This window comes from Chrysoperla carnea, chromosome 3, assembly GCF_905475395.1.
Source record: "Chrysoperla carnea chromosome 3, inChrCarn1.1, whole genome shotgun sequence".
Lineage (NCBI taxonomy): Eukaryota > Metazoa > Arthropoda > Insecta > Neuroptera > Chrysopidae > Chrysoperla > Chrysoperla carnea.
The window spans coordinates 92,447,054-92,474,775 of NC_058339.1; the positions used below are offsets into that span (position 1 = coordinate 92,447,054).

The 27,722-nt window shown below is 27.1% G+C and overlaps 1 protein-coding gene across 1 annotated transcript in view; it reads right to left on the minus strand.

The window, feature by feature from the left end:
- Positions 1 to 6,921, minus strand: part of LOC123295803 (protein nubbin-like) — a 131,625-nt gene extending 124,704 nt beyond the window's left edge. Inside the window, exon 1 of the mRNA XM_044877264.1 lies at positions 6,842 to 6,921. The gene's annotated coding sequence lies outside the window, so the exon portion shown is untranslated. The remainder of the gene's footprint in view (positions 1 to 6,841) is intronic.
- Between the last annotated feature and the right edge of the window lie 20,801 nt (positions 6,922 to 27,722).

The window sequence follows — 27,722 nt, forward strand, 5'->3', positions numbered from 1 at the left end:
TTGATATTATTAAATTATATATTAGAGATGTGACGAATGTTGGATTTTTTACCGTAAATTCGTAAATAAATCGAACGCAAATTACTGAAAGTATAGTGATGCAGTCTCAGCTTGCAGTGTATAGTTCCTAGTTTAGTATTATTATTATTTATATTACAGCTTGCTGTAAGTTTAATAACTTTTTAGGTTTTAACAATTATATGGTTGCATTATTAACATTCATAAACAAATTGAAGTTTTAATCAAATATGAAATTAAAACATACTTTACAGTTTTTACAATTTACAATTTGTTATTATTAGTTATTAATCATTTGATTTAGATTTATACATACATACATACATAATATATATCAAGATCAGATCGATATATCGATCAATAACTAATATTTATTATTACCATAGGTATTATGTATATTGTTAATTAAAATTAATTTTTAATTGTGTTTATTTAAAGTTTTATTTTATCCAATTATAGTTATAGTCCGTGGGACAGCACCTTTTTTGGTAAATGATCAATACACACTTTAAACTTTGTTAGTAGATTTTTTTGACGAGTGTATGAAACTTTTTACGACTTTTTTCGAAAGTGAAGCGTTTTCATGATAACGTCTTTTAAACAGAGAAGGCGGAATTTGTCGGACCCTATGACCACTTGATAAAATTTGCAATTATTAAACAATAAAATATTTTGCCCGACAAAGATACAGTTTACAACCTCGACCATGCCATACTTAATTATTTTTTGTTTTTGAAAACAAGCATTCCTTTTTGTTGAATTGATAATTTTTAATGTAAGAAAGTGGTCATAGTGTCCGATAAATTCTTTTCCACGTTTTGTCAGACCGCGAAAGCTTAAATATGATGTAATAATGCCCATTTGAAAACACACTACTTTCGAGTCATGCTGAGAAAGTTTGATAAACTTGCCAAAAGAAAACCATTCACGAATTTTCAAGTATGTAATTATCATTTAACAAAAAGGGTGCTACCCCATGGACTATTAGCTACCTAAAGCTACGAATGCTTGTTGTACGTCTTAGTGCAATGCAGTATATTTAAATATTTAATTTACAAGAAGTCAAGTAGGTAGGTACTACCTTACAGTCTTACACATTACTAAATTAATTTGCAATTCGTTGTAGCAATAAAAATATAAGTTAGTTAGATTTCAATTATAACTAACACCAGCTAACTAACACATGTCTATCAAATCAACTCATATACTTAAGTATGAATTTAACAACTATTAATTTTTATATCGATGATCGATTTCAATTAACAGCATCTTTTTCATTAATATTATTATTCAAAACTTTTTTGTAATGATTTTCTTTAACAAGACTTGCCATGGTGAGCTGGGGAACTGATAGAAATCGTCACGTAATCATGTGAGATATGTATTTCCACGAAATTTATACCCACAAATGTTGTAAACAAAAAAATGCTAGTTTTTATGAGGATCAATTTCCTAATTTAAAGTGTTATTATATCTCTTGAATATAGATAGAATCTAAATTGGCTATTAAAGCAACATGAAGAACTAGGTCCAATCTGATTTCAGAGCATGATGTCCCACACCAAACTCTAGAACTTTTGCTCAAGTTATTTTTTGATTGGTTAATTACAAATTGAGATATTTAAGTATATAGATTAACTGGCCCTCTGTGTATTATAAACAATAATCAAAAACTGATTTGGTTTTCTGATTATTTTGATTTGAGAATGTTATAGAAAACAGAACGAAGTTGATAGTAAAATTGATATTTTCTGTTTATCAATTTTATGGGAAAAGATTTCAAACAATCAAAACAAATTAGATAGCATAAATTAGTAAACTTAATATAAGGCTTTTATAACGCAATGATTTATCATTTATGAGGACACGTGCCATTTTTAAGACCTAATACAAATGTCCGCCGGCATCCTTTTTTAATTTAATTTAAAATCTAACTAGTAGCCTGGTAGTCTAAATTCGAACTACTGAAAAAGTAGTTTACTTCATGTTTACGCCAGTTATCGGGATTTACCTGTTTTGAATTTGAATATTCTGATTGGCCGTTAAAATTGGTAAATTTTAATAAAGTAAGGGAAGTATTAATTTATTAAAATTTATTATCATTTTATATATTATTACTCTAGCAAGTTTTTTTCTGTCTTACCCTTATCTTCCTTATGACGTTATCAAATTCCATGATTCACCTCTCATTTTCAACGTTAGTATTTCTAGGTTTGTCGAAAATTATACTCACGGTCTAAAAACGTACCGCTTTGGGAAAAAACCAAGCTAGAGTAATAATTTTAACGATAAAATATCATAAATTTAGATTAAAAGTTTATTAGGCAAACATGTTATTTGTTATAGATCATCTCCTAATCTTCTAGACATATAATTACTATTTTAATATAATATGTTCCTCTAATATTAATTTAAGAACTTTTGACTTTTTTAACCACTTTTCTATGAAATTTTTCCACGGGCTACATTAAGCACGAATATACTTATTTAAATATAACATCATATATTTATAATATAATTATAAGAAAGTATAATAATAAAGTTATGATTAGTTATTAAAATAAATAATATTAATTATTGTGTGTAGCTGTATGTATGTACCTATGCATGTATTATTAATTAATTTTTAATGTAATATTATTATTAATTAAATAGGGTTTAAATCAATATCATATAAAATAAAATAAGTATAACCTTAGTTTATAATCATAAAGTAAAATTACGATCTATATATTATTTAACTATTATTTAAGTATTAACTATAATTTATGATACTCATTGAAATTAAATTCAATTTTATTGTAGTCAATAACCAATAATAACCATTTAGTGATGGCACGTATATTCGCATTCGATTTCGCGGATTCGTTTTTATTTTAATACATTTGCAATCGCAAGGAATCATGCAAATGTTTTTGACAAATGAAAAAAAGAAATTATATATATACACATATGTAATGCAATTACATACAGCAAACTAACCTCAAAGCAAAACAAACTGAAATTTTTAATAGACTTAACACTAATGCATGAAGTTTTTTACGCTAATGATGAATTGAATGTATTTTGCAGTCACGTTTGAAAGCGAATTTGCGAGATATTCGCGAATATTCAAAAATTCGCTGATGTACTAAATCTAACATTCGTCTTATCACTAATACGCAAATATATCCCTATTAATAACAATAAATGTTATGAATTGAAAACCGTCATTAAAAAAAATACAAATATTACAATACAGTCTAGTTTAACTAACGCTTACGTTAACCAACGATTGAATGGCTAGCACTGGGTCGTCGATATGGGAATTTAATTAATTAATTTACAATATAAATGAATATTATGCGATTCTAAAAGTTTTATATTGCTATAAATATCATTCAAAAGTATACAAGTCTTTATCCACGAAACAGAACAAATCTTAATTTATTTTCATAAAACTTTTAGCACCTTAAAATTTTTATGTTTTAACAGATTTTAGTAAAAAATACTTTTTGAGAGGCAAGCTTTTATTGTACTAAAAAGTGGAAAGTTAGCTTTTCTATGAGTCACTCATAGATGATAATTTTTGAAAGCGCTTAATTTAAAAGAAGTTTTCAGTTAAGCATAAATTCGACAAAGATAAAACCGTCGCTTTAATACATAGACTATTTTGATTTATTTTTACTTATTTTCTGAAAAACTTTGAAATCTTTTAAGAATTTAATTATGACTTCTTTTTATATCATTTAATTTATGACATGTTTGAGTGCCTGCGCAAACCTTAATCAGATTAGAAACTAAAAATTTGACAGAAATGAATAAACAACTTTGCAACTGAACATTTCAAGATACTAAGGAAAAGAAAATTGGAAATTAGTAAAAACTGGAAATTAGTATTTTCTTTAACAAAGTATTTAATAATTATTTAAATAAACAAAATATTTAGGAAGGCGAATTCCCTTACAAGTAAAAAAATAAACTTTCAAACAAGAGAAGCCCTGAAGTACAAAAATCACCTGTTTTATTGGAGTCTTTTCACAAGAAGTCATTGGGGTCATATCAAATATAGTATACAAAAGATAAACCTATTGTCTCCAGAAATCTCCATTTATATATACGAAGGGTAGGGGGACGAAAGATGGTTAATATTAATATTTATGCGGTTGATTGATTACACCTGATATAAAATTATTCACTGTGACCAAAGATACACCTGCATATAGTTCCATATAAAGGGTACCTAATTTAACATCCAAGTTGAAGGACGTTCTTAATTAAGGAGTATCACAAAAAAGAGATATCGAGATCTTGCAACCCGTTTTCGAAAGTTTATGTTAAAATGATTGAATTTCGGATATTTCTTTCCTTATTGAAATTAGGATTGGATAAACGGCGGTTGTGTTAATTAACAATGGATTCGCGTTAGTAAAGCAACCGAATTTCTGAGATTATTGAATTATAATTACTAAATCATATAAAAATTACAGCCAAGCTTAAATGATTTAAATAGGTTTTAAAAAAAATTATATTTGGCTTGGTCTTAGCAACCGTAAAACTGTCTGGCAATTATAATTTATATTGCTAAAAGGGGTATGAAAAATAATTTGATAAATGTTGTCTTAAAATGATTTTAAATTCTCTCTCTCAGATGCCAGACACGCCAGGCAAAATAAAACAAAACTCTGACCATCTTCAAATCAACCTTTTCCTGACTTTGCTCTCATACTAATATCTTGTGTTGCACAAGATTTTCTAGAAAAAATTATTGTTGGAACAAAGTAATGCAAGCTTTTTAGTAAAAAATTTTCTACCATTTGCATAACCATATACTTTTTGGACAACTGAATACCCTGCAAAATCTACAGATCTTTTGTTTACCAAAATATTATACTTAATCCAGTCATTAAAGACCTAACTATATATATTTAGACTTACTTGGATCAAAATTTCAATTTTGTGTATAGTCATAACACTCTTGATGGTAAATCGAAAATTTTCAAAAAATTTTTTTCTATCAAAATATCAAATTTGATCATTTTTGGCTTATTTATACTTAATCCAGTCATAAAAGACCTAACTATATATATTAAGACTTACTTGGATCAAAATTTCAATTTTTTGTGTAGTCATGGCACTCTTGATGGTAAATCGAAAATTTTCAAAAAAACTTTTTCTTCCAAAAAATGTCAAATTTGATCATTTTTGGCTTATTTATACTTAATCCAGTCATAAAGGACCTAAATATATATGCATATCGACTTACTTGGATCAAAATTTAAATTTTTTGTGTAGTCATGGCACTCTTGATGGGAAATCGAAAATTTGCAAACAAATTTTTTTCTATCGAAAAATGTCAAATTTGATCATTTTTGTCATTTTTATACTTAATCCAGTCATAGGACCTAAATTTATATATTTCAACTTACTTGGATCAAAATTTCAATTTTTTGTATAGTCATGGCACTCTTGATGGAAAATAAATTATTTTCGACTTGAATTCGATGTTGAAATTCAAAATCACCAGAGGCGAACTTTGGTTAACATCCGCGAGGCCTAGGCCAAGGGTGGCAACATTTCAGGGGCGTTCAAAATCTAAAAAGTTACTAACATTTGAAAGGGCAATTAAGTTTTTTACCAACAGTAAGTTTGAATTTTACTATTTTTTCTGTTACTACTTTCTCAACAGAAAATTATATGTTTAATCAATCCGGCAGAGAGCAAAAAGGGCGCCATATCAGACAGAGCCTAGGATGGCATCGAAATTAAATCCGCCGCTGAATATCGCAAGCCCTTTTAAAGGTGATTTAGAGCCAAAAATAGATTTTGAACTACCTTATGTATTGTTTTGTACAAAAAATGTTATTCATTAGCCATATAAGCTGAGAAAATAAATGGTCGAAAAACGTGCGATTTTTTTCACGATAAAATCGTGTTTTCTCGTAAAGTTTCGAACGGATTTGTCTTTAGTCTAGTCAATAGTACAATTTTTTCCTATTTATTCCGTTGAAAAACCGGTCAGGATAATTTCGTTTTGATATTAAATTCTTCAGCCTGACTTAAAAAATATGAATTGGCACTTTTAAGCTGGTAGGCAATTGTAAAGTTATGGAATGAAGCAGATGTTCTTCAAGTTCGCCTCTTTCCCCACCGAGCGCCAAAAGAGCAAATTTGAATTTGAATTAATACACAAAACCATGAAGGTGCATTTTTATTTGGCAGGTAATTGTCAAGTTGGGGAGAATGTAGCAGGTGTTATTGAAATTTACTTCTATTTCCCCGTCGAATATTAAAAGACCAAATTGGATATTTCGTTTTCTACTTTTTATTATGTTTTCTTGGGAATGGAAGACACAAATAATGTGTATTTAGTTTTTAAAATATGTAGTTAACGTTTCGACCTTAATTGGGTCTTCTTCAAGGCTCTTAAAATATTGTTTCTTACACTTTATTTGTGACGTACATTTATAAGGAAACCAAATAATTATCAACGTTGTTCGTTATACGTTTCTTTTGCAAGTGCTTTAAGTTGAGAATAATGCATCATAGATTGGAAATTAGGGCACATTTAAAGTTAATGCAAAAAAACAATTTTTTATTTGCCAACGGTTCGCCTTCAGTTAGGTCTTTTTCAAGGCTATTAAAAGATAGCTAACTTTATTTGTGTCCTATATTACCAAGAAAATCAGAAAATTATCAACTTTCAAGAACAAAGGCAACCTTATTCATTGTCTATTTCTCTTAGAAGATAATTTCCACCCGGTTCAAGTAGGGAATAATGCAACTTCGATTGAAGATTAGGACAAATTTAAAGTTTATGCAAAAAAGCATAAGATAAACTTACCGTCGCCACGTAAAGGACCCGGTGATTCAGCTGTCGTTATACTCGGTGGTCCAACACCCTCATCGTCTGATGAACTAGCACCTGACGGACTACTCCCACCCGTAAAACTCTTATTATTGTTTTTACTTGTTGTATAATAACCATTGTTATGCAATAACAATGCATGCTGTGCACTTAAATTATTTAATTGTTTTAATTGTGAGGCCATTGTGGACGCAACTGTTGTTTTTGTTTTAAATTTTGACATTGTAAAGTCTAATGGTTGATCCGCTGCTGTATCAACAACGTGCGACGTTAACAGCACGTGTTGTGCTGGTTGTTGCAGCAACATTGGCATGTCCTCGTCTTCTTCTCGTTGCTGTTGATGTTCGATTACTTCTTCGCTCGGTTCTGTCTTTGGTAAAGCACGATTATTTAACCACGATTTTGTTGTTAAAAAGTCAATTGTGTTATTATTGAAATTACACGGTTTTGTTGTAGGGGACGTTGATGATGTACGTGTTGTCTCTGCACTTGTCACACTTTGTTGTTCAAGGGTGGGCGAGGGTCTCTTATCTACCCAACGCCGCACCGAATCGCCACTTATTTCCGCCAGATTCGTAATGTTGTAAACAAATAATTTTATTGCTAAACACTAGAACACCACAATAATACGTGAGTTTCATTTGATCTCAAAATTTAATCACACATTACGCACACAAATTTTTATACAAAAAAAACACTGCAAATTCGATTTATTTCACTGCAAATCCAAAAGTCACGCAAAGTCCGCGCACAATTTTATGCACTTTTTGTAATCACAAAAATGGATGAAAATGTTTTCATTTAATTAATTATGAATGGAAAAATAAATTCAAAAAAATGTGTGTATATTTTGAATTTGAATATAAAAAAATAAAGGCATTGACCACACTACATGAACGTCAAATGCCATATAACTACAATGTATTGTAAAAAGCAATATTTGTGCCCCTAACCTGCGTTGAGTGGGGATAAACTACTACTACTACACATTCAAAACAAAGAGGGGTGCATACTAAACAGAGATATATTGCGATATCCAATAATGAAGGGTGGGGAATTCATACCTACCAATCACCGTTTAGAAATCTGCTGATATTCATACATATGTATATATTATTATATATTATTTTTTTTATGTATACGATATCTCAAGAAAAACTATTTGTATACATTATAAAATTCAAAAAATTTGAATTTATTCTCAAAACAACCCCTTTTGAACTTGAAAAACACTCAAACTTAAACAACACGCACGATTCTTTTCAAATATTACTTCGTTTATTTAGTTATTCTTCTTAATAACTTGCAATAATTTTGTTAAATTTTGAATTTTATGCAAAATAAATGTAAGAATATAATATTTTCAGTCTACTCTATCTGAGTAGTTGCTACTTCTCTCACAAGAGCGAAACAAGTGCTGTTTGTGTTGGTGTCTTCTTTCGCGACCATCGCAGCACATGCGATCATCTATTTTGACCCTCCCACAATTCCACTTGTCTTCTGTCTATCCTTGTTTTGTTACTAGTTGTTTCACTTTAATATTTATTCAGTATGCATATGCTTTTTACTCTATTTTATTTATATATCTCTCATTCCTTCTTTAATAATTTTAATACTTTTTTTGTTCCTTCTTCTTCATGTGCACTTTTTATCTTTATCATTCAAAATAATTTTAATCAAACTATCTTTGTTTGATATATGTAATTTAAATTGTATCTTATTCACTTCACTATTTTTATTTTATTATATTTTTTTTAAATATCAAGTATAATAAATATATGTTTTAATATAATATTTCTTATTTTATTGTTCTTATCATAATACCCACTTTGGATATTTTCACTGTATGTAATGTAATAATATGTATGTTTTTTGGTCGTTTTACCCTATTTTTTTTATCTTTTTTTTTTTTTTAAATAATTATTATTAGATATAAATGGGCGGGAGGTGTTACATTAATTATTTTCTTATTTTTATTTTGTCAACTTTTTTTATTTTTATCATTTGTCTTTGTTTAATTTCCATAATTTTTATTTTATAAATGGAATTCAATTCTTTATTTTATAAAAATTGTTTAAACACTTCAATGGATTCCTAAATTAAAGATATATTTTTTTTTGTAATAAATATTTATTATTTATTATTTATTTATAGCGATTACTTTCTTTGCTTAAATTCTCTAATCCCTGAATTTTTTCATTGTAAAAATTTGCCTTATAACTGAAGATAATACTTAATGACATGTACAATGACATATCTTCAATTCATGTGCAACGTTGCCAAGCGTAATATTAATATACTAAATTTCATACATTTTCTGATAACTTATGTAAATTATTTCAAAAACTAAAAACAGAAATGTTATTTATAAGCCTTTAATAAATACTATGATAGTTTCTTGTGAAGCTGTCATTTCTGGGCCTTGAATTATGAACCTTAAATTAGTGTGTTTTCCATCGTTTATCTATGATATGATTAGTAACTTTACCATCGTATTTCTCGAAAACCACATACAGGAATGACTTCATATTTTGGCTACTGATATAATATAATACTTTTTAATATTCTTAAAATAAAAAAGAAAAATTTGGACTGTTTTTGGCCGATATCAAAAAAAGAAATATTTCATAGTACCTAGTTATACTTTTCTGTGAAAATACTTGGAAAAAATGGAGTGTTTTCCCGGTTAAGTATACGTTATCAATTCTATAAACATAGGAATGTTTACTTTGTTCTACGTAATAAAAATTTCCATGTAACACACTGTAAATCTAGATTTTCCTTAGAAATTATTGCATTTTTCACAGACATATTATTTTATATTCAGTGATTTTCATTAAGTTGATAGAAGCAGAAGAATCTATGTCTTAATAAAAATATAAAAAAGAAGCAGAAATTCTAATTCTTTGAAAATTTTTTGAACTTTATGACGTCATCAAAATCCAAAAATTTTTATTTTGCTCTATCAAATCCAAATTCTATCAAATTTTAATAAACTTTGTATGTAATCCTACTAAATTTGGGTCATACTTTTGAAATTTTTGGTCAAATTTAACCTAGCTCTTAGAGATTTTAAGATTGTAGGATCCTAGTCATGGTTGTTTGCATATTGATGAGTGGTAGAGAAAAACTAACATTACAGAGGAAAAGGATGACCCAAAATTAGTGGGTTTCAAAAAAAATTCCATTAAAATTGGATCAAATATGCCTGTGTTATCAAAAAAATTAATTTTTTGTATATAATGACGTCATCAAAATCACAAAAATTTAATTTTGCTCTATCAAATCTAAATTATATCCAATTTTAATAAACTTAATATGTAATTCTACTAAATTTGGGCCATACTTTTCAAATTTGCGGTCAAATTTACCCTTACCTTTATAGATTTTAAGAATGTAGGGTCCTAGTACCGATTTTTTGCATATTGGTGAGTGGTAGAGAAAAACTAATATCACAGAGGAAAAGGATGACCCAAAATTAGTGGGTATCAAAAAAAATTCCATCAAAATCGGATCAAATATGGATGTATTAACAAACAAATCAATTTTTTGTACATAGTGACGTCATCAAAATTAAAAAAATTTTATTTTGTTCTATCAAATCCAAATTTTATCCAATTTTGATTAACCTAGTATGTAATTCTACTAAATTTGGGTCATACTTTTCAAATTTGTGGTTAAATTTACCCTAACCTTTATAGATTTTAAGAATGTAGTATCCTAGTACCGATTTTTGGCACATTGATGAATGTTAGCAAAGAACTAACATCACAAATGAAAAGTACGACCCAAAATTAGTGGACTTTCAATAAAATGATATTACATCGGATTGAATTTGTTTTTAAATCAGTCACTTTCTCGAAAACTTTGAATATAAATTGATTTTAATGAAGTATTAATTAATGAGTATTAGGTATTAAGATCAATTCAGACACAGATTTTGAAGGATGTTGAAATTAAATTTTAATTTTTTTAAGCATATCGATTGCACTTTCACTAAATAAAATTCAAATTAAACTACACATTGATTTGATTTTCAATGAAATAAAACACACACAAATAAAATTAAAAATTCACATATTTTGATGATAAATTTACAAACTAATTATTATAATTAATACACCAAACTTATTATTTTAAACTTTTATTTAGATTAGTTTGAATAATAATAACAATTTTTTTTCAATAATAATTTATTATCCAAAATACAAAAAGCACTTTACAATACATACATTGTAAATAAATTTCAAAATATTACAAACAAAATTATTTATTTAAATTTTGATAAGTTTTGCATAATTAATTAACTGATAATAAGGTACCACCTAAGTACATAAATTAGGTATAGGTACATTTATTTATGTGTAACAAATTTAAAATTTATCTTAAGTAAAGTAAAGATTAGAAAATTAGGTAAATAGATACTTATTATTTATATTTGTATAAAGATGTTCATTTATTGATTACAAAAATCTAGCAAGTGAAATTTACAAAATTTAAAAAAGCCCCGACAATTTTTTCTGGTACAGAACCCTAAAATCGCCCTTGAAACATATCTAACAGCACTCTCTATGAAATTAGGTACCTTTATTCTTAAGGCCGTTTCCAAACTAAGGTGATTTTGAAGATAATCACCAATTTTTTAGCTTTTTTGAGTACGAAACTCTAAAATATCACTTAAAACATAACTAAATTACTCTCCATTAAATTGTCTTTCAAACAAAACAAAAAAAATTAAAATCGGTTCAGCCGTTTACGCGCTGCGATGCCACAGACATCATGGTCGCCTGCGTTATTTCCCAAAAGATGGGATTAAAATTGTTTGATTTGTATTTAGAGTTGGGATTAGAGGGGATAAGTGAGGATAAGATATTTTCCTTAAATTTATGATTCATTAAATAGATAATTCAGTGAATTATTTGAAATGAATCATTATCGCGAGCGAAATCACGGGAAAAAGCTACTTTATAATAAATCACATATGAAATGATTTCTTGAAAGATTTCATACAGGAAGTATTTTCAAAGAAAAATCATGGATTTTATGAAAAGAATAATAAAGACATAGCAACATAGGTATATAGGGTAGCATGTACAGATATATATATTTAATGCTTAGTTTTGTTGCGCTGATCAGTTTTATTTGACCTACATATTTGAAGGTCATGTGTTGATTAGTCTACTAACAGTATACAAACAAACGAATATTAGGAGACATATGAAATGGGAAATTTTCATTATATTTATTAAAAGTTCGTTGACTTTCGTGTTAAGTTCAAAACTCTGACATTTTGTTAGACAAATACATATGGAAGTGAAATCGATGATTCAAGGCTTGGGTTAGACTAAAGACTCCCTCGGGTTGATTGAACAGGTGCGTTCTAGCCTGGATGTTGTGAATATGAATAAATCCGTGGCAATATGGAAAAATTTTTGCAGAAAAATTGCGGTGTATAAAATACTTGCTTTTTCATTTTCAACTATCCCTAATTTTTCGTTTTAATTAACAGATTATGAATTATGGATTAGATTTCTTTCGAGATTCATATCTTCATTATATATTTGAACTTATAAAATTAATTATACTCAACCAAAGTATTAAAGGAACATATTTTTAAACACAAAGTTTTACCAAAATTTCAAATAGCTGTATCTCTGCGAAAAACCATCGAATTTAAGACCAAAATAGCTTATTTGAAAAATTGTCCTTTCTAGTTTTGGAATCTCTTGCACAAAAATTTTTATTATTGAAAGTGTCAGAAATGTTAGCCCCAATAAAGTTTGGAAGTGTACCAAAATTTAAATAACTATTTTACAATAAATTTGTTGAAAGTGATTGAAAGATTTTTCTTGAAAATGAGCTTTAAAAATATCTTTGCACCTTTAATACTTTCGTTGAGTATATTTATAATTTTTTTTTATCAATCACTTACCAATATATATAAATAGGTGGGTACTTTCAATTAACTGATTAATAAATAATTACAATAAAGGAAATTATTTTAGATAAATTTGTTATTAAATAAACATAAAATATGATACAAATACCAACAATTTACGTTAATATTTACATTCAATGACGTTATTACAGTTCAACTGTAATTTATTGGTTATTGATTAATCAATATATTAACAAATTCAACGTTAAGGGATAACAATAATAGATAGATCAGTTTATACCTTACAGCAGGGACTTACAGCAGGGAAAATTATTTCGTCTATCGTCCACATCGAGAATTAATTATTTTTCAGCGCTTCCAATGCGTGCTGTATCAGTTCCTATTACATTTATTCCATACTTTACCGCCCTTTTGATGACCACATTGTCACCCATTTTCAGAAACACTGACTTAGAGCACAGGTTGAAACACTGACTTAGAGCACATTGCACAACGTTATGACTAAGCTCTTGAAAACCAGTGCTATATTTGTCTACCATACAGTGCTTTAGGTGTTACACTGTTCAAATAGTTTTAGAAATACCTATCTACGGTACAAAAATAGGTACAAATTTAACTAAAATAGGTTTCACTGTAGTTTAATTTTTGAATCTAATAAGGTGATATTTTTTTTATGAATATTAAATAATGAACAATTAAAAAAAAAAAGATAAAAAAATACTAGCATATTTTATATTTTAAGGAAAAATTTGAATACGTTCTAATGGTTCCGTATCACCTTCTTTTTTTTTTTAATAACAATATGAAGTTTTACTTTTTAATTCTTATCAATTTAGCTTTCAATATTTCGAAAACCAAGGAAGATTTCGAGAAACTTTACTCTTTTTTTTGTCTACATTCATGAAGTTATAATAAAATTCATCCTCAAAGGTGAAAATAAGATAAAAATAATTTCAATCCTAAATCTACTTTGCTCGTACATTCTTTATATGAAATCAGTCACTTAGTTTTCTTTTTATATGTTATTGCTAACATTTTTACTTTTCTATTCACAAAATTATTCACTCCAAGTGAAAATTATCAAAAAATTCCAAAATATGCCATTTTTTAGATTTCTCCATATTTTATATCGACTTTCCACAATTTTTGTTCTTAAAACTTTGCATGGATATCTAAGCTGAAATTTTAATTACGTATTCTTTGAGTAAAATTCCGCCTATAAAAACATTTTGAGGCATTAAATCAAACTTTTTTGAAATCTTTTACTAAAGAAATATTGACTTGTTTTAAGATCATTAATATTTTTTGTCACTGTTTAGAAGATAATATTGATATTATATCTATATATTTACTACAGAATCCTTGAAGCTGTTGAAGTAAGCGCACTTGATTGGTATTTTTTGGGTGGGTATGTAACTTTCTTTGTGATACAAGAGTTTTATAAATATAGACATCATAAAAATGTTTATAATTATGAATATCATAATAATATATTTAGATAAGCCATTTTTGATAATGGATATCATTTATAGATTCTATAAATATGTCTACATTCTAGCAATTTAGACTAATAGCTAGTTTAACGATTTTGTTCAAACATCTAAATTAAATTCTGAGAGAAATTTAACACTGAAAATGAAATTGTAGAATTTTAAAAATAGATGGTTTTAACATTAAATTTATCGAAACCTGAGCAAAAATTAGGGCACATAAGCCGATGTCAGTATGGGTCTCAGACCCATAATACCATGATATCTGCAATGTAGGACTCAAGACCATCCTATCGAGTTAAGCTTACTATTTTCTATGCCATACAGTATTGTAAATAACGCCATAGCTATAGATATTACGGCTATATTATATAAAGTCTTATTAGATTTTTTAAGAATTTGTCTTCATACCATACCAGCATTGTAATAAACGGCATACATTTCTTATGTAAGTGTAATAATAAAAAATGTTAAGAATGGAAAGTCAACATCGAATATGTAAACTATAAAACATGTAAAACAGTTTTCAATGCTTATGTGAACCAATAAAAACCTCGCATTGCCTTCACCACGTAGCTGTATCGTAGGTGGTAACTGATACCACTGGTTACATATAATATTTAACTTCTATATATACATATATAGATATCTATTTTACATGAATTCCCCTTATAAAATTCTGGATTACAATTTTTAACGTTATAACATAAAAAAAAGCTCTTGAAAAAGCAGTCAGCGAACGGTGTTAGTGCATATCTAATGTGCGTTAGACGCAAGCGTACAAAGCTCTTTTGCTATAAAATATCCAAACCGTGTTGTCTCGTATGTAAAATCCCTGCTGACGCTTCGTTTGCTCTCATATCACACATATATATATATATAATACCTTTATATCGCATATATATCGTTTTACAACGACCTCGAAATATCAGTATCCCTGGATGAAACGGGATGGTTCGGGAGATTCTTTATAAAAGGGGTGTGTCTTACATAAAAATATGAATATCAGAATATATAACGCGCATAAATAAAATGTATATTATATAAACATTTTATATAATATATATATATTTATATAAAAGAATATTTTTCAAATATATTTTATGTATATACAAAATATAATGTTTATAAAACCAATATATTTTATTCGCGATTGCGCGATATTTCAAATCATTCTTTTCAACAAATTTTTTTTAATATTTGATAAAGGAAGTGTCTGTTTACAAGCTACAGTCTATATTAATTCTAAAATTATTCACACATTTAGTATTAATTAATCTTCTTCAAAAAGCATAATAAAAATTATATTAAATTATTATGAATATAGCTTTATCTATGTCCGTGAGATAAGAACTACTTGTGCCATTTATTTTACGTGATAGAAATACCACACACATTTTCAACTTATCAAATAAGTCAGGTGAATATTAAAATCTAAACTAATAACAAGAACGACACGTGTCGTGGGCACTCGGTAGGAACTATGTACTTTCGTACTTTTCTTTTTTAAAGAATTTAATATAATAGTTACTTTTACTTTTTACTGTATGAATTAATTGTAATATAAGTTTAAAAAAAGACATACTTTTGATTTCATAGTCAACCCAATATGTGAGTATATTATTTGGTTTGATCAGGGTATTGATTAGTAAGGTAAGTGAACCGACGATTAAAGAAAAGGCACAAGATTTCACGCGAAGGCTTGTTATTTATAGTTTTTGTAGCAGTTAAATGATATTGATAATACATTATTTTATTTAATAATCGCACCTCTGTAACTGAAATAACCAGTATTCTGACCTGTATTAATGGAGCCCTCTGTAAATGAGACAGATGTATATTTATTCGGGAATATCTGCGACACTCGATAAGTGGAATAACGTGAGGCAAATTTGCAGGTCCCTTGATGTCTCACTTAAACAGGTTTCACTGTATAAATAAATAAAGTACTCCTTTTTATATGTGATAGGATAATATGAATTGATTCTTTTATAATTGAGTCACAGCAACGCGTGATATGGTGCAGCTAATATAGAACCAATAAGTTTTATCATTAATTTAATAAGAAACAGGTATAGAAAACCTATTGAACATTATTTTTATGAAATGGACGATGTAAATTTTAGCGTGTGAATAGACACAAAACGCAATAAGGCGTTTGATAAATTCTAGATTATAAAATGGCGTTATATATATATATATATAATATATGTTTTATGTACATAAGTGACAATATATTACATAGAAATATATTTCACATACTAGTATTTTTTTATATATATTTCTTACGTATTACGTACTTCTTGGCTTTGTGCTTGGAGCGCATATATCGAATTTTAAACATTATTGTTAGATATCGAACCTTTTAATATGCCTTAATGGTTTACAGATACCAGAAAATTTATTGTTGAATAAATAAAAGTGTCTTTTTTTTGGATGAAATATTTATGATATGGTAAATTATTTTGAAAGACTTTAAGTAATCGTTCATTTACTTGTAAATCAGATACGTTTTATCGAATGGTGATATTTTCATCTTGTTCAAACACACACACAACTACCTCAGAAGTATGTCTTTTTTAGACTAAAGTCATCGATATTCTCAACTAAATATTTTCCATTTTCCCCCCAAAACAGAAATTTCCACCTTCATAAATTTTCATATAGGAAAAAGTTGTTAAACCTTGATAATCACCTTTCAGACTCTTTAGTTTATAATCTCTATTAGGCATAGATCTTCATAATGAACCTTACTGATACTTAAATTTTAACATTACTATGACTAGGTAAGTGACTAGGTCAGTCCGCTCAGTAAGGGGTCTCCATGTGTCTGATATATCCCTAATAAAACTATTTAATAATAAAAAAATAAAATAGTCATATGTATGCAAAAATTTTTTATAAAAAGATAAAAAGAGCAGTAATACTAAAAAAATGAAAGACTATGTCAGAGCAAATTAGATAAGTTAGAGAAAAAAAAACAAATTTTATGTTTTTATATCCCTAATAATATTAATTTTTTTGAGAAACTCAAATAAATATTCACACGATTTTCATCATAACACAAAAATCATTTTAATAGTTACAGGTATGAATATGAATATAAAAGGGAACTGTAAATGACCTTCAGTATGGATTCAGCAAATTTATGTATTTTTATTCTCTTTTTTTTTTATAAAAAATCCTGTTACTTACGGTATAGGGTGGTTTTCAGAAAATGGAAACTGAAGTTTTGCCCTAATTTGAATCCTCATGAGAAAGCGAAGATATTTACGAAAAAATGTTTCAAACAAAAGTTGTTTATTTTTAAATAAGGAAAATTTTTTGTATTTACATTTCTGTTCTATCTATTACGGTTGAAAAGATGGACCCGTGATCCAATTGTTATGTTGCTCGTTTACGAACTCAAAGTCATTTTCTTTGAGTTATCGTGCTGACAAGAAAACGGTATACACCTGAAAATTATTGACCTGTAAGAGGTTTTTATTTAAAAACGTAAAAACTCAAAAATACAAACAAGAGAAAAATTTTAAAAAATCAAAAATGTTTAAATAATATCCTGTATAATCAATATTTATACAATTTGCAAGAATTATTTACAAAATAAAACTCAGGGATGCAAAATTAACAGAATTTTTTTTATATTTTATATAAAAAAATGTAATTTCTTGTGAATAAGAAATTCATTATTATGAGGGGCTGTGAATACAAAAAAAACTGTTCCCATGATTATTAATTTTTTTTCAATCAAAATCAAGGTGTTTTACGTAAAAAACTGTAATCTCCCTCACTTTAAAAAAAAAAAATTATTTGCAAAACGGTTTTTTTACACAAAAATTCCCACATACAGTTTTTTACAATATAACTGAAGTTTTTGAAAGTAGGTCATCCATTTAGGATCTTTGATATCGTATATAAGTTTTTTTTTAACCAAAAACATAAAATTTTACTGTTTGAGTTGATGATATCTGATATTTTTTTTTTATTAAATAAAGGATTTTTAAAGGTTTTTTTAAATAATTTTGGTGTTTGCTTATGCGATAGTTTTATAATCAAATTTTTTTACGCATAATGAATATATATATTTTACAAGTGATTTTATGCAGACCTGATGTTATAATAACGACCTTATGGTGTAAATAAACATAGGTATGTTACAGGCAACCGCGACATATAAAATCGATACTAGGAAAAAAAGTCAAAAGCAATATAAAAATAAAAGTTCTTTTCGCTCACTCATTTTTTTAAATGAAAAGACATAAAATTTATACAAAAAATATAAAATGACAAATTATAAAAATATGTTTACATATTCTTAAAATTCATGGCAAGTAAGGTGAAAATGTTTGATTTTTGGTGAAAAAACAAACCCTGGAACATAACAAATTCTCAAACTTACACGGGCGGATTTGTTGGCTTGTTGTTTCTCTTTTTAAAAATATTAAAACAAAAGTAAATTATGGTATTTTCTAATACTAATTTTTAACAAAAAAAAATCATCATTAAGGATAAAAAGGTTCTTAAAGAATTAATATTGCCTTTAGTTGTAACCTAATTGTTTTCTGATCCCTTCTGTTTCAGGTAATCTAATTACCTACAAATAAAACACTTTTAACAATATGAATTTATGGTTTTTAAATCTGACTAAGTTTATTATTTTTAAACTAAAAGATTGTATTTCTGGCTCTATATTCTGATGTCGATTGTAAATAAAAATAAGGTAATGGAAAAATGATGGCCTGAATTCAATCGTAGTTTATTTAAAAAAAAATGCATTCAATGATTACTTGATTTCGAATTTCACGTGCTTGAGTAAAAAATATCACACACAGACAAAAAGGCAATCCCGCCTTTACACAAATACTACACCATTTTAACGTTGGGTTTTAGTTTTCAGTGACATAGCAAAGTAAGTATTCATTTCGTTAACATAATAGTATTCATAATATGACTCGAAATAAAACGTATTTTGGGTCAAATGTAGTGTCAGTCATATAAGGAATCCCCCGGATAATAGGTTTTTGGTATATTTAGAAATGAAAGCTCTTCCTTTAACGAGTTTTCTGTAATTGATTTCTGCAATGACCTATTAATACTCCAGAATTTCATATTTCTCTAAATCCTTACAAAAGATATGAACCAAGAATCGTTGAACTACCTATGGCTGTGAAATACCGTTAAACTGTAATTATCGCAGTAAGTGATGTGTCATTACAGAATGTTGATATTTTCAATGTAATAATTGCGGTCATGTCTATTAAAACGTCCTTTTAAATTTTTTTTATTGTATATGTAGGTAATATTTAATAAAACAGGCGGTTGTATTGATAAAACATACAGACCCAAAAACAACTAATAAAATCAACAGTTTCATGGATTTAGTATTTATTTCCCATTGCGTCACGGTGTTTTTATAAAAATATTAAAAAATCTTATTCAACCTTGATTGATTAGAAATAATATTATTTAGTAAGGGAATTTGTTAAAAAATTATTGTTTTGTGATTTTTCATTTGTTTGTACAAGTAGTAAAAATTCTTAATAATATACTAAATCCAACTTAATAATTGTATATAATAGTATGTGGTCTTGTATTTTGGAATTATGTTCTTTATCGCACGTAATCGTTCTGATATGTTTGCTGGTTTGGAGGTAGAACCAGAAAAAGTGTAATAAAAATGGAAAATTTCACCTTTAGGTTATCTAGGAAACTAAAAGTTTTTCAGTCGATTCAACTTGCCGCATGAATTTGCGAATTTGCAAAATTATTTTTGTAATTCGTCAATTTGTACTTTTTATCAAAATTTTAGTTTTATCATTAAAAAATGAGTTGTGAAAGTGAGCCATCAGAAGTTAAAGATAATAGAGATAATTTTATAATATCGCATCGAAATATCATAAAAACTACAATTTTTTTCTTAATTATTGTGTTGTAAAATGGACGATTTTGTTTCAAATTAAAATTCTTAGTCTGAACCAGCTTGTTAATGAAGCACATTATTTTATAAACATAAGAGGCATGCATATGCTTTTGAAGCGACATATACCATAACACTATTATCAATATATTTGAAACATAGTGTACGTATAGGTGAAATAAAAAGGTAAATATAATGGACACATATGTACATGTATGTATATGTATAAAAGGACCTTCTTCTACCTGTAAAACGATATATTCAAATACATTAAATAGTAAAACCACCCTCACATTAGCGAAATAACTTACACTACAATACACAACTGACTACAGTATAGTGCATTGAAAGATGCCCTAAAACTGTATAATGTTAATGTAAATGTATCGTATCGTTCAACTTAGACAATTATATTTCTTTTTTTCTCCATATTATATGAATTTTTATTATTATTTACAAAATATATGTTAGGGGGATGATTTTGTTTTATATATAAGTTGATCTATTATGTTAAGCACTTGTTTGGTCAATACGTTAGTTGTCTGATGTTGAATTTGCCATATTACGCATAAAAATATAAAACTAGACTTGATACTGTGACATAATTTGAAAGTAAAATTAAAATTGATTAAAAAACGAAGAAATTATAAGCATTCAAATATTATTGCCCATCTCCTTTTAGCAAAACAAAGTTTTATATGCATCTCTATGGTGATATCAGACAATGACGTCACTAACCTATGTCTTTCTGTATGTTTTCAGTTCTAGTGTTAAATTTTCTCGTCTGCTTTCAGTTCAGAAATGATTAGTTTCATTTCCGTGTACAAAATAAAAGAAGTATTGAAAAAGAGTCTTACAACATTCTGGAAACCCGATTGTGTTCCAATTTCCTAGATTATTTTTGTATTATATGAATACGTAAATGAGTTAACCGTAATTACTCTTATAATACATATATGTTACTCGTTGCTAATTTGGTGACGGTCTATATTAGCATTACCAAAGTGTCAACGAAGGCTTAAATTTGAAATTTGGGAGAAACGATACAACTTCAGTAGTCTATTATCGATGTTAGGCAACCGTTATTTCTAAATACTAAATCAAACTAAATAAATCAACTTGTATATGTATTATATCTGTAGAATATACAATATTTAGCACTACAATAATAATTCCATTCTATTGTATGTAATATAATATATGTATAAATATATGCATATTATGTCGAAACACATAAAATACAGTATTCTGAGTACAGTTTTATCAAAATAAATATATATGCAGTGCACATTATATATAATTAAAGCAAGAATGCAGAAACTATACGAGAATTACAAAGAAAATCATAATACAACGTTGTAGGAAAATATTGATTTCTACATATAATTGCATCATTTATTTTCCTTTTCAAACATTCAAAGAATTTGACAATGGCACAAATTATTAGAATTGTAACGGCCTATAATAAAATTTTAATTTCTACCATATATTTTCCTTTTAATTTTTTCTTCGGGACATTATTCGATAGAAGTTGATTTTTTTTTGAATGACTAAATGGGATCAGAATGTCTTTTAAGATGGATTTTCAAACAGAACATTTAGTATCTCTCCTTGTATGTTTCATAGTACTTATTATAATGAAAATTAAATAAATTATTAATGCTGTGATCCCTGCAGTCAACTAGACCACTCATGGTTTATTAATTACATATAGCTGGCAATATTAACTACAAAAAAATTTATACTTATATTGTTTTATATTAATATCGTATAGGGGTATATATAATTATGTTGTTTGTCCTATGTGCGAACTTTGTGCTCCTATGTCCCATAAAACTTGCAAAAATTGACATCAATGTATAATTTTACATGTTTTTGGCAGTATTTTTAATTTTTCTCATAACCTGCACTTCAGAGGAAAGGCTCTTCTGATAAAAATTGTTAAGCAAAAAATTTCCTATCGATTTGTATATTTAAATTACACTCAATGTTTCGCATTTTTGAAAAATTCGATTTTTTAAACAAAATTTTCGAGTTTTCCGGAAACCATTTGAAAATTTTACACTCTACAACTTTGAATTGGACTATTTTTTTCCCTTAAAATGCATAGTTTTTTGAATAAATTATAAAACCTTTCGGAAAATTTTATTTAAATAATTTTAATTATGAAAATTAATGATAATTGTGGTTTTTTTTAAGCAATTTATAATTTTTCAACAGGTTTGCGTTGATTTTTTTGTATTATTTTTATTATTTTTATATATATATTTGAAATTAAATTATATATTAATTAAAAATCAATTACATTTATTTATGACTTCTTTAATTATAAATATTTAATTTTTAAACCATTTATTTATGTTAATAATTCTTAATAATGATTGTTCAATTGCAATTATAAATAATATTTTATTAAAAAATTTTATGTTTGGGAAAATTTATTTATTACCATTTTTACTTTTTATTTCATTAGTTTGTATTTTATTTTTTTATCATTAAAAATTTAATATAATTTGTGATGTCATTACAAATGTTGTTATTGAAAAATAATTTTTGCTTTTAAATCAAAATTTTTTACGAATATTAGACCTTAAAACAAGTACGAAATACCTTTACTAGTGATTCTATATGTGACTGATATTACATTTGATCCAAAAATGTTTTATTTTGCGTCATATTTTGAATATTATTACTACATAAATTCAAGTAAGAAAAAATGGTGAACACCAATAAAAATTTAAATACGAAAGGGATAAATTAAAGTGGTGAATTTAAAATTACAATTTATCCAGAAAATAAATCATTTAACGATATATTAATGTTTCGCTCCGACATTATGTTTGAATAAATAATAAACCATTTTTTAAAATATTGATTTTTTTAAGTATAATACGCATAACATATATAATATAAATGTATATAATATATTACTTATATAATTGAAAGTGAATTTAAAATGAAGGGTTCAAATTATAAATTCACATACCATATACCAAAATTATAATAATATATATATTTTATCCAAGCAATCAACCCTTTAATAACATTGTGAAGTCTGCAGTTCACGTGCCATTTTTTATATGTTAATACGCCATTATAATAATAATGCCTACAATTTTTTAAATGCTATTTTACATAATTTAGATTCGATTTCCTGAATGTGGGAATATTAAATTGTTTAATAGCACGAATTTTCAATTTGATAATTAATTATCTTTGAGTCCATCAATTAATAGTGTTATGTATGGTAATATTTCAATAAACTTACAATAATTTTGAATAAAGACCAAAACTGATAGTTTTTTTTTCTCAATATCTCTAACCATCTCTGACGTAAGGCAAAGTCTTAAGAATGTACAATATTTGCCAATTTTTAGTAGTCTGACTTTCAAGTTCAGATTTTAGTTAAGTAACTTAAAAAAGGTGACCCATCATTCTGTATGATTGTACAAAATTTCAAATCAATATTCCTATAAATTACGAAGATATGAGGGTGTCTTCATCTTAAATGCTTCACACTGTAGATAGATGGTTGGAAAATGACACTGTTTCGACGTCATTTGAATTAACAAATTGGAGAGGACATTTCATTCCTAAATTAGTCGATATGGTAAAGAGTTTGATCCGAACTACCATTCAACGTTAATAATAATTATTCTAATAAATCGTAACTGGTAAGTTAACCGTTCAGAAGGATTTAATCTGATTTTAATCATTAATTTTTTTACACCCATGTTATTTAAAGAAAGATGCAATTAAAAATATAATAATTGTACACGTAACGGAATGTTATTTGATACACGTTACGTAATGGATTATATGTTTTAGTTTATGGGAGTACCTACATAAGTTTACATTAATAAAGAGTGTTTCAGAAGTAAGGTTCTTCTAACTATTTCTAGTCCCATGTCATTATAAAAAAAAATAATCACTTGCCAAATAAGTAATAATATTCAACAATTTATATAAATGAGTCCCTATCAGGCCACGGTATAACTTGAGAACGGATAGAATAATTTCGGTAATTCTTTGTTTTTGTTGTGTTAATTATTGTCAGGAGAAAGTTGATATGAAAGGAAAAAGGAAGTTGAGCAGAACATTAGAGAATTTAAGAACAAATTTTAAACCCAATAAATGGTGGAAACGCAAATAATTAATGCAATTATATTACTTTACGATATACTTATGTACTTATTTGCGCTCCCACCATATTTATCTAGAATTATTAACAGGTATTTGAATAGTATTTAAGTATTATTTATTATTATTCATGTGTTATGAGTTGTTATTTAACTCTACTGCCAAGGACCTATCCAAGAGATGGTAGTAAAATTTGTCTTAAGCGGGTGAAATAAGCTGGGAGGGCGAGCAATCGGGTTGGCTTAACGGATTTAGCATTCAAGCTAACCTTAATATTCGCTTATCAATAGTAATTAAATAAAGTGTAGGTGAATCGAAGATCACGGGTCATCCAGTTAGTAAAACTTTCCTGTTTATTTCCAATTAGAGACCACATTCCTAAAAAGTGCCATGCAATTCTGCACCAACTTGTATAGTCTTTAAAAAATACATTTTGCTTAGAAACGTCTTATATTTTTTATTCACTATTCTTATATTTGTGTATCGGTTCTGTTTTGTTCTGTCGTATTACATGACATAGACACACCTATAATAAATAAATAAGTAAATATTACATCGCACGCGTTACCTTTACAGGAAGAAGAGGTATAAAAATAGAATTTATTTCATTGTTAATGGGGTAATATGGAAGGGACGGGTTAAGATTACTTTTATTTTTTATTGTAATGATTATCAATCGGTCGTGTGTCACCCTTACCTTTCTATATGTACAGTATGTACATCTTTAACTCTTTTTTTACCAAAACATATGACGGACTAGTTGTTATAAGTTATAACCCATCCATATACCAATATATAACAATGAAAATGCCATGCGACAGCAAACCTTTATTAACAAAAGTGATTTAATCTTTTGTTAATAATTCCTTTTAAGTTAAAAAAAACATTTATATAAAACTAAATATACCTACAACACTTCCTTATCAAATCATTTTAAGGATGTATGAGCACGATTTAAAGATTTTCCTAAGAAAATGTGATTCTTTGTGAATGTTCTCAAAATTTGTTTCTATAAGAAACACTTTTGCCTTTAACAACGCTCTTAAGGTAGTTCCTCCGCGACCGTCCAGTCAAAAAGTTTTGGACTAATACTATCATTCAGTGCATTAACTGTGCTATGACTATTATACATATACCATATATTATTTTCACAAGACTGTAGTTCCTCACTAACAAATCTTCTATACGTATACACACACATACTATGATATATAACTTTACCATTAGTTATTATATCCTCTCCATAAAAAAATATCGCTAAAACGAGTTATTTATTTAAGTTTTTTATCGAAACTATATGGTAAATAATTTTTATTTTTATTTATATATTTTCTAAATATAGTATTCTACATTATATTAGTTTTTCATAGAGATGGTGGACGTCATTCATTGGTAAATAAATATAATATTTGTAAATTTGTGTATTTTTATACACTTCTCCCATGTACACGTACAAATTGCGTCACTTTTAATTGCTAATATCTCATGTATGGCATGGTAAATCATCTTCTAATTTTAACAGCAAGTGTATTATGAATTAAATATTTTATATTCTGAGTTTTGAGAAATTCTTGGAATATCACTTTCGTGTAGGTACTACCTTAAGTACATTTTGATGTTGGCATTTAAATAAAAATCAATTAATAAAGCTAGGTCTTCGAATAATTAACGTATGAAGAAAAAAAACTGCTTGTCTGTTGCATGATGCATGTTTCGAATACATTTACAATAGACTTTTTTTTTGTATTTAAAATTTGTGACTGAAGGCAGGTGTATTTAAAAAATACGTGAAGAAAAAGCATACTAAATACCTTTATTTATATGTAAAGAAATAAAAATTACAATAAGTCACAAAAAATAGTCTCCAATACCTTGAATAATATGCAAAAGGTATTCAAAAAATATAATAGATTTTAATGTCACTCCACTATCTTTATCTCTGTTTATCTATTCGGTTCTAGTATAGTTCTTACCTACCTTATCGAATGCGAATCAATATGTAAAATAATTTAAATGCCACCATACCATCCATACCATTAAATGTTTTCAATATATTATTATTATACTTACTATAAATATTAGGAATGTATTGTGAATTTAGGTTATGTTTACTGTGAACTGAATATGTTAGTTATACAGATATCTGCTTCTTTTTTTTTATCTAGCTGCAAAACAAATTACAAGCGATATTGTAGCTATAGACCAGTGACTATCAAACTTTTAAGACGAAAAAATATGCCATGTAGCTACAGAAATATCACGACACCTATGAAATAATAATTAAAGCTGTGTAATTAACTATCATCTAGGTCAGGGCTTCTTAAACTTTTGTAATTCACGACCCCATTTATGATTGCGAGTTTCTTGACGACCCCATACAAATATAAAAGAAAAATAAATTAATATTTTTTGATGATTTATTTATTAGGTAGCAATATACATATGAAAATATATAAGTTTAGAATTCGTTTTGAAACATACGAAAATCTAAAATTAAAAATTGCACAAACAATTATAAAATTGTATTTATTATAGTTTAAAAAAAAAATGGATTCCGACCGTCTTAATTTTCTCGAATATATTCAAGTAGTTGCGTGGTAAGTATTAAATTAAAGTATAAGTTGAAAATTTAATGAGATGGATGTGCCTGTTTTTATCGCTGAACGATATTGGGATTTAATATGTGTTAAAGCTGTTTCTTCAGCAATAATACCTAGAAATTTTGTTGATAATTATTTCTCGGGATTATTTCGGCTTTTAGAGATTGACAAAAATAAATTTATATCTTTTATTAATTCCAATAACATTTCATAATTCATAGTAAATGTTATTCAAGTTTTTATAATACTCCTAATAGAAATGCAGGTACAAACAATCTCCGAACTAGAAGATTTTATGATATATTTATCTACGATAATTTTTATTTTATCTTTATAACAATAATTTTACAAGTTAAAAAACATTTTCTATTAAATTGTATTTTTACCTCTCGCGACCCCAGAATTTTGCTACGCGACCCCAAATGGGGTCGCGACCCATAGTTTAAGAAGCCCTGATCTAGGTGATTCTGATCTTTGGTAACTTCTGATTACTGTTCATAGATGACGTTTGATATAAAATTTGAAACACATGATTAATTTTATGATTTCTTTATATTTTTATAATAATAATTATTAGAATAGTTTTTTATACACACGTTAATAATTTTATTTTAAAAATTATGAAACTTTATTATTCATTCTAAAAGTAATATAAAAGTTAAAAAGAAAACATCCGTCGACTTTCCCCATGGCTGACTATCTATTTTTATATTTTGAGTCAGGCCCGTGAGCAGGAATTATCAAGGAGAGAAAAGGGGGATTTAAACTTTTGTTCAGCATGTTAGGTCATAATGACAATAACAGCTAGGAA